Source organism: Athene cunicularia (genome assembly GCF_003259725.1).
Source record: "Athene cunicularia isolate RWA chromosome 15 unlocalized genomic scaffold, athCun1 chr15_part1, whole genome shotgun sequence".
Classification (NCBI taxonomy): Eukaryota; Metazoa; Chordata; class Aves; order Strigiformes; family Strigidae; genus Athene; species Athene cunicularia.
In genome coordinates this window covers 9170185-9178995 of record NW_020799121.1, presented here as the reverse complement: position 1 = coordinate 9178995, position 8811 = coordinate 9170185, and the positions used below count along the sequence as shown (strand labels likewise).

General features: G+C 41.9%; 1 long non-coding RNA gene across 2 annotated transcripts; it reads right to left on the bottom strand.

Annotated features, from left to right (window-relative positions):
- Positions 1-1769: 1769 nt before the first annotated feature.
- On the bottom strand, positions 1770-7784 carry LOC113486087. 2 transcript variants are annotated; one of them, XR_003399532.1, is made up of 3 exons: positions 7667-7784; positions 4313-4444; positions 1770-3497 (listed from the first exon to the last, which is right to left on the bottom strand). It is a non-coding gene; the product is annotated as an uncharacterized LOC113486087 (long non-coding RNA). The 2 variants fall into 2 exon arrangements; XR_003399531.1 differs by lacking the exon at positions 7667-7784 and adding an exon at positions 4626-4735.
- Between the last annotated feature and the right edge of the window lie 1027 nt (positions 7785-8811).

Below are 8811 nucleotides of genomic sequence, written 5' to 3'. Positions count from 1 at the left end.
CTAACTTCTGCAGCTGTATGCAGGTACAGAGTGACAAGCAGTGACACTGCAGGGCTGGGCTGGTAGAAGAAAAGTTCTCCCACAGGGCTGGGAAAAGGCTCTACTGCCCTGAACCCAGCCTGCACTGCTACAAGCCAAGTATTTAGCGTGATGCAGACTGACTCACATCAACTGCTTGAGACTTTTGCCATCTCAGTATCCAGTGGGAAGCCAGCCTCAAACTGAGCAGACTCCATGGCAACTGGCCCAAATAGTCCTAATTTTTAATAGTATGGAAAAGCTGCAGCATCATCTTTGTACTTGTTTGGGCGACTCAGGAAACATTTCTACTCCAGCAGCAGCAGCTCCTGGGAACCAAATAAATGAGTGCTCCTCTGCATCCCTGACCAGGACCACATTACTGTATTTTAAAGCAGGATTAAGTCTTCTGTACCATCTGCCATGTAACAGCCAGCTTTATTTTTTGTTTGTTTGTTTGTTTGATCATTACTTGACAATAGCACGAGGTGGCCTGCTGGGTTTGTATCTTGAGAGCAAACGGTGAGTCCTTGAGCTCAGCAGTCACCTGAGCCACTGTATGGCAAGGAGGGAATTGCAGTCCTCCAACAGCCTTTCCCTGGCGGATAACGGCTCTCTAGGTGACCCTGTGAATTATGGGCATCACTTGTACTGCTTTTGCTTTAATGCACTGATGTTGGTCCACCATTATTTTTAGAAAGACACTTTCATTTTACAGATCACAAACTTTGGGTGGGATATTAATATTTCTGTATTTTCTACAATGTACAGGGGAAAATCAGAAAAGGCTTTGTCGCTACACGCAGGTGAGTTTCCAGCAGTACAAATGCGGAGGCTCAGAGAAACCCTCTCTCACCAGCACCCAAAACTTATTATCAAGTCTCACGTGCGTTTGTAAGAGCTTTTTGCAGTCAAGGTGAATTATAAGGATTCTTGCCGAATCCTTGACAGCTACAAATACTTGGTTATCCTTGGCTTTTCTCCTGAACCTAATCAAAGATATTGTTTATTAAAATCCTATTGTCTCTGCAGTGAAGAACAAGGACAAGCCTCTCTGTAGTGATTTAATACTTCCGACAGTTCAGTGTAAAGATTTATTATGGCCAGCTGAAAGTGCAAACACGTAATGCCCAAGTCATTACTTTTAATTTGCCACTTCTTTAAAAAAATGTACACACAAGGCTAAAACCTGAGTCCTTCTTTATGTTTCAGTGTGATCTCTTCTCAGTTAGGGGAACAAAACAAAGCATAAACCCTCACCCTTCCCTTCAAACAGAGGAAGGACATTAAGATTTAGCCTTGTGTTTAAAAGCAGACTGCCATGCTCCTGCTTTAGACTAGAATTTTTTAGTGTTTTTAGACTAGAAACTGGTCTAAAAAATAAATTAATCAGACTTAATGGTTTAAATTACCAGCTTAATTATCCAGCTATACCCGTGATCCTCTCTGAGAGTATTTGTCAGAGGAGAAAGGACAGGTCTGCTTCATATTGAGGGGCTCAACCCTGCAGCCTTCAGTACACACAATGCTGAACCTCTGCACCACACCTGCCTCATAGCAAGAGCCTTCCGTGCAGGGTCACATAAACTGAACTGATTAAAAGAGTAATGTACATTTTTTTTTTCAAGTAATGAGATTTTTTTTGTGAATCAATTTTATTAAGGTTTCAGGGACTCTATCATAATAAATAAAGCACAAAGATAAATGAGTAAGCACAATTAATAAATGCAATGATTCAGCACTCTGAGCTTTTAAACTGCTTATCTAATCATAATGCAATCGTTATTCACAGTGTTAAAACTCTTACATTACAACAGTTGTAAGCCAATTAGGAAAATAGCTTTAATGGTTTATAGGCGGTAAAGGCAAAGTGTGCTTTTTCAGACTATATATGTGCTCAGGTGAAGGGAGCTCGGGCTTAGCAGGTCGGCTGGGGACCAGTGTTTAAATCTCACAGTGCAGAGCTGCTGCCTCCCCTCCCCTGTGATATGTGACCGCAGCCCTGGGAGACAAAGGCAGGACAGGATTCATCTGAACTAAAGCCCAAGCCCCTCCGGCAGCAGCAGCATGGCGAGCCCGGCTCTGGCTGTGCCGAGGGAAGTCGACCATTCCTGATGATGTCTCTTTGAGTACGAAGTTCCCTCTCTTTGCTATCATTTAATTTGCACATAACTCTTACAGTGAAGTACTTCTGGGTTAGATTTCATGTGTATGCTTATTGGATTTAACAGAGTGTTTCCCCAACTAATTTTCACTAGCAAGCTGTATAGGGCTGCCTTCTGCTTCACTCATTTCCAGCTGCTAACCCCCTACTCCAGGCCTCCTGCATAAGTGGTAAAAATGAAAGCAATAACCCCAGAGCCCATGTTTTCTCTGCCTTCCTGCTGCTTCTTTTTCATTTAATGTCTCACAGGTTTCTCTCAGCACATGCCCATTAATTTTCCCCAGACTTTCTGCTCCAAGAGAAGCTCTTATCTTTGCATCAGAAAACAAACAAACAAAAAAAAGAGATAAGACTAAATTTTTGCGGTGGCCTCTCACACCCGTGTAGGATGGGCTCCCTGAGGGATTTTATTTAAAAAAAATAAACAAACATAAGAAATAATACACTTATTCTCCTAAGGTGCATTGCTCTGACCGTAGAGGCGAGGCGTCGGGAGCCACATGGCACCTGAGCTGATGCAGAGAGCTGATGAGTGAAGCTCTGCCTGGTCTGAGGCTGCGTCTCCCTCCATCCTTCTCAAGGCTGAGATTTCACATGGCCTTTTAGGTAAAAGGAAAAGAAGTTGTTGTCTTTGATTATGTTTTATCTTTTTGTCCTGAAAACTTGCTTTGAAAGCAGCTTGTACGGCTGATCTATGGGCACTTTCTCCTGTAATTCCGCTGTGACCTTTTCACCATCCTTCTAGAAGTAACTCTTTTTAAAAAAGAAAAACCCAAACAAAAAAAGTTATAAACAGATACTTTCTTTCTTCTACCTTCAGAGAGTATTTTTTTTCTTCAAAAGGACGTGCCTGCTTTACAGGCTTCAAATCTGACTGCAGAATCAGAACAAATTGGTTAAAGCCATTGGCAGCAGACTACTTTAGACAGAGCATCAGGGAGGTACAGTCTCAAAACAGTTTGCACTGGTGAGCGGTAAGTTTTTTACCCGTGGAAAAGGTCATGCTTGAATTTCTATTGGGAGATAATACTTCCTTGGAGAAGTGACAGATATCTGTTGGACAGGAATTGAAGGGAGAATATGAATATGAAGACGAAAAATAAAAACTCACCCAACCCTGAAAATGGAGTGGAAGGTTTGGCCAAATATGGATGCATTAAATTCTTCAGTACTGATGACATTTTGAACACAAGCTTACAGGATAATTAAGGACACTTTCCAGGTGTTATTGCACTATATACTATTTTTTCTGGCCAGATCTGGAAACTTTGAAATATCTTGGAAAAGGAAAGCTTCCCAATGGTGTTTCATTGTCCTGAAAAAAAGAAAAAAGCTCTATAACAAAAGCTTCATAAGATCACCTGCTTTTGCAATAACACTTTTTTCTCACAGGCTGTATTTTCATGTGTCATGTAGAAGCATTCTAGTTCTGAGATTTTTTCTGTGAACACTTGGCTTTTTTAATCACTAGCTGACTCTGTGAGCCCATATCAATCTAAACCCAGATGAAGGACTCACCTGGCTGCATTTTGGAGGACCCTCACCATGTTCCAGGAGCATCCTACCCGAAAAGCCCATCACACGCATCCCAACAGAGACACACACACACGTCAGTGCAGCCACCATGCCCTCCATTAACGATGACATTGTCACAAAGCCCCCTGAGCCATGAACTACAGTGAAACCCCCACCTCCTTGCAACAGGCCTTATGTTTGGTATTCAATGTGCTTTAAGCTTTTTAACACACTTCTTTGACTAAGCTGCATGCCATCAATTTTAAAATGGTGCCGTGACAGCACTGCTGCTGCCTAACTACAGGTTTCAGACTGGGGGGGGGGTGTGGGAGTTTCTTTTTCCCTTCCTCTCCAGATTTTGAGCCCATTCTGGAGGTCATTGCAAAGACAATGAAGCTGGTAGAAATATTCCACGTTTTCTGAAAGTTCACTGTCCCAAATCTGTTATGTGCCTCTAAGCCAGACTCTAAGCTCTGGTGATGACACAGTCACTGGTACAGATAATTTGTCTCCTAAATGTTTTCTTTGTGCTTTGAAAAACACATCTTTGAGCAGTTTCTTAAATGTCATTCTTTGCAGTATACAGAGCGGGCAATAAACAATAAAATTATTCACCTTGAAGAAACCATCTGCTGTCTTTAAGGACATCACCAGGGTTTTTTGTTGCTTTGAATGGTCCTTTGGGATGCTGTAAGTGTCATTAAAACCCTGTGTTTCCCCCATCGTCTGCGTGCGAGACTCATTTTGCTTTAGAAACAAAAATGATGATGGATAAAATAAGCAGAAATCTCATTCTCTATTAGTTTCTATATTTCATTTATTTTGTAAATGTCTTATACAATACTTGACATTTGGAATTACTCTTTGAAGGCTGCATCAAAATGATTTAGCCCTCGGATGTGTGATGGTCCGGGTGCGGCAGCCTGACCCGCGAGCAGGCTCTGCTGTGCCTCCATGATCATTCTCTGCCGTCTGGCTCCACTTGCAATTGCTCTGTGCCGAGAGCTGACCTGCACCATGTTCTCTGCAGAGAAGCCTGTGATGCTGAACCGCAGCAAAGCAAGGTTACAGTTAACTCAGGGACCTCTGTCTCCATTTTTCTCCCATTTTTCTCATCTTCTCAATCATGGATGGAGAGGATGTTGCCATTTTCAATGAAAGTTCAACTCCCTTCCTCTTCCTCCTCCTCCCGTGCAATATATATGCTGCCTACTTTTCTTTGATCGGTTCCTTTATAACAATGCCACGACTGACAACAGCTGTATATCCCTGTGCACGGGGAGATCCATCACGGCCTAAAGAGGACTTGTCTCTCGCTCCCGAGGACAGCAGTGCTGTGATTCTTAGGAAAAGGCAGGCAGAGCTGTTTACACTCCCCTCTGCTACACCCAGGTAATTACTGACCCCTTTCCTGCCTGCCCCCACTCTCCTCGTACTGAGTTTAAAACAAACAGCCTAGCAATGCCCCTAAAACTTCATCCCCACTTCACAGGAAGAACCTGAGGTTCAAGACAGAAATTACAGAAAATAGTGCAGCAATGCCAATCTCAAAACGAGCTCTCACTGTCCAGCACACCAGTTTATGGGTGATGAAAGCCACATGCATCTACCCCCAAAACTCAGCTGCAGCAAAAACCCCTCCTAGCACAGTCCTTGGCATGGGCAGACTCTGAACATGGAGGTACTGCTGGGCAGGGGGATGGATCCAAATAAAAGGTCAAATAAGAGGCTGTTCTATTGAAAGAACAAAGATTGAGAGCTGCATTCAGAATGCGCTAGGTTTTAAAAATCAAGCTCCATTGTTTTAAATGCTGTGTTGTGTTAGCTTCCTCCTAATGAAAGCCTGCAAGAGCACTGATGCAAAAGTCTGTGACTTGCAGGGTTCAACTTTAGTTTCAAGGTTGCGAGGTTTATTTCTGGAGGCTAAATTTACTATAAACAAACTTTCCAAAACCTAGCTAATATAATGAAAAAGCAATCAAATGTTAAGAAAGAGCCATCACATCAGACAACCCACCATTATTAATCTAGCTAAAACCAAAGGCTAAGGTCTGGCAGACTTTAAAAAATAAATTTAATTCTTTTTTAGCTCTACAGCCTTTAATTGTTTTCACCAACCAATGAGTTATAAAAGTATAAAGAAAAATTTCAAGCTAAACCAAAGCTACTTTTAAAATTAAGTGAAATAAAAGCACAATAAAAGCAGCTCAAGGTTCTACTGACATCAGTTTTGCTGTTATGGTTTCTGGTGTCAGAGAACCTTTTGACGGGATTATTTCTCCATGCCTCACGATCCATTCATTATTGTACCCGTATTGTAGATTTCATGTTACAGTCAACAATAAAAAATACCCTTGGCAACCTCCATTACATACCGCGGTTAATTTGTGTTCTCGCAAAGTGCTTATATTTACTATGAGTTATAATCATACATATGCATGAGACCTTAAGTGAGGGAGAATGCGCTTAGGAGCTAATACAGCGGGAGGTTTGCCTAGAAGAGATGTCAAAATCAGTTCACTTTTGTTATATATGAGTAATTTAATTTCCTCTACAGTGTTATTAGGGCAAGAATGAAGTAACATTCTTTGGCATAATTGAAGCAAATCCCGGCAAGACAAAAGGATAACAAAGCCTTCCCATCTTGTCATGTCAAATTCTTACCTACTATTCAGTGCACACAGATGCGTTCTTTGTGTTGAATTAAATTATCCAGTTGAGTTTATTAACTTGTTATGTCCCATGACCTTCAGCATATTTACCGTTGGATCTTTAAACTTCTATTTTTCTTTAATTTTCTCTTTCACAACTGACCTCATTTTTGTATCAGACCAGAAATACCGGTGGCATTCAATTCTTTTTTCAGGTCTCAATTTTCATGAGCGGCTCCTCTCATTAAACCCTGAAACATATTCTCCATTTCCAACACGCCTTAACAGATCATAAACCAAACAGCCAAGGAGTCCTGGGACTGTGAAGGAGATGTGGGAGGCTGGCTCTTTGCTTTCCCCACAGTCCCTGATGTGGCAGAAAATGAGGGCTGCAGCCTCATGGATACAAGCCCAGCAGCCAGCGAGACCGCAGCCACCAAGAGCTGCTTCTGCGAGCTGTGGAACAAACCTGCTGATGGTGCCTCTCAAGGGGAGGTTACTTAAGTCAAATTGCATTGATTTAAAGCTGTAATATCCTCCAAAGAAGAAACTGGAGCTTTTTCAAAGCAGGCAAATCACAAGAAAATGTATTATTTGTAGGTTAGACAGGCCATGATGGCTAAAGCCACTTGATACATTTTTGTTATTTCCGACCCTCCAGCCTCTACAATACAACTCAGAGTAAAACTTCTGTGGACTCAGAAGCTTTGTTGCTCTGTACTGCGGGCACTGACTGATGGCCACTGAGCAGGGTTTCTCAGTGAGCAAGCACCTGTAAACCTCACAGATCCAAGTTGACTTGGCTGCAGCTCACAATCATTTTTATAGCTCTGAATTTATCATATTTGGTCCAAATGGGAACTGGAGTTGACCAATGACCAGCTCATATCTGAACACAGAAAGGGCAAATTTTGTATATGAACAGCAATTCATTCTAGCCACAAAGGACGGATGAGTGCTTGTGTTTATCTCTCTAAGCAAATCCCTTGGTAAGAGGGGGCATGAGTTCCCAAGCTGGGTGACTGTGTGCTCCCCAGATTTCAAGTCAGGAAGAAATTAAGGGAAAACCAGGGGAACAGCACGAAGGAAAACAATAGATTCTTCGCCTCCTGATGCTTTTCTCAAAGATACTTTAGCCCCTTTTTAGTGGGAGGTGGGGGCACAGCAGAGGTAGGGAACAATATTTCTCCCTTATTCTCTAGCTCAAGGAATACGGCTGTTCTCTACCTGCCCCTGAGTCAGCCCAGAAGGATGGACAGACGTGTCTAGACTTACAATCTGATGCAAGACCTGCCTTTGATACTTACTTGATACTTACCAAACTCTAAGGAAGTACTCTTGGTATGGTCCAGCATGACAAGTGCTCATCTAACTCCTGCTACCCCTGCGTGAGGCTCAAGCTGTGCTCGTCTGTTACTGCTATCCCTCTTACTTCATCTGTAAAACAGGAATAAATATGATTTACGCACCTGCATAAAGCATCTGAGAGCATCATAGAAAAGGTACTGTGCATGTGGATGTATTATTAGGTTTATTCATAAAAAGAAAAGTAAAATGACAACACATAAGCAATTTGCAACAACTCATTTTAGTATTGTTTAGCCTGGGAAGGTCATTACACCCAGGTGCTCCAGAGAGAGAAAGCATGCCCGAAGGAAGAATACTCCATACACCAGGCTCAGAGAAGCCTCAGCTTACAAATCTGCTTATCTTAGCCATGCACAAGTTAGTCTTTTTTCACATGGTATTTAAACACTCTTCAACTTGTGAATTCCTGAATATGTGAGATAAAAACAAGTCATTGTAGGATGAACCTCAGTTCTCTAAAGCTGCCGAACAGGAATGGAATGGATAGAAGCAAACAGAAGGGGATATTTCCCAGGTGTATTTGGTGGAGCCACAGATTTCTTGCAGATGCTGTATGTCTCATTTATCATATTCTTCTATTCTTGACTTGTTTTTAATTGTTCTTTTGAAATGTTACTCTTGCATGCCTGAATTGTGTGGCTGTTTAATTGAGAAAGGTGGTAAATAACAGTCATTTCTAGAAGAAAGTAGTAAATAAACAGCAGAAAAAAAAAATTGAATATCAGCAAAATGAAGTGAGTTGTTGAAATTTCTTACAGTGATAAATCAATGAAAAGTCCTCCATATCCAAAGAAGGGTAAGTCATGAAAATTAGTATTAGCCTGTTACGCTTTCTTGGACTTAACGAATGCTCCATCTTTAGGTATTAGACATTATCCAGGTGTTCAGGATCATTTAGTCCTGTAGCCTTTCTGCAGAGACAGTCTGCTGGCCCCTCTCTGCGAAGCACAGCGATGGGTACCACTCCGTTACTTATGGGGTACTGAACTGAGCCAAGGAGCTCACTGCACATTTACCAAAGGACAGTCATGAAATGCTTGGAGCCACCTGGGTCCATCAATAACATCTCAGTTTGAAACATACTACTTGGCAAGG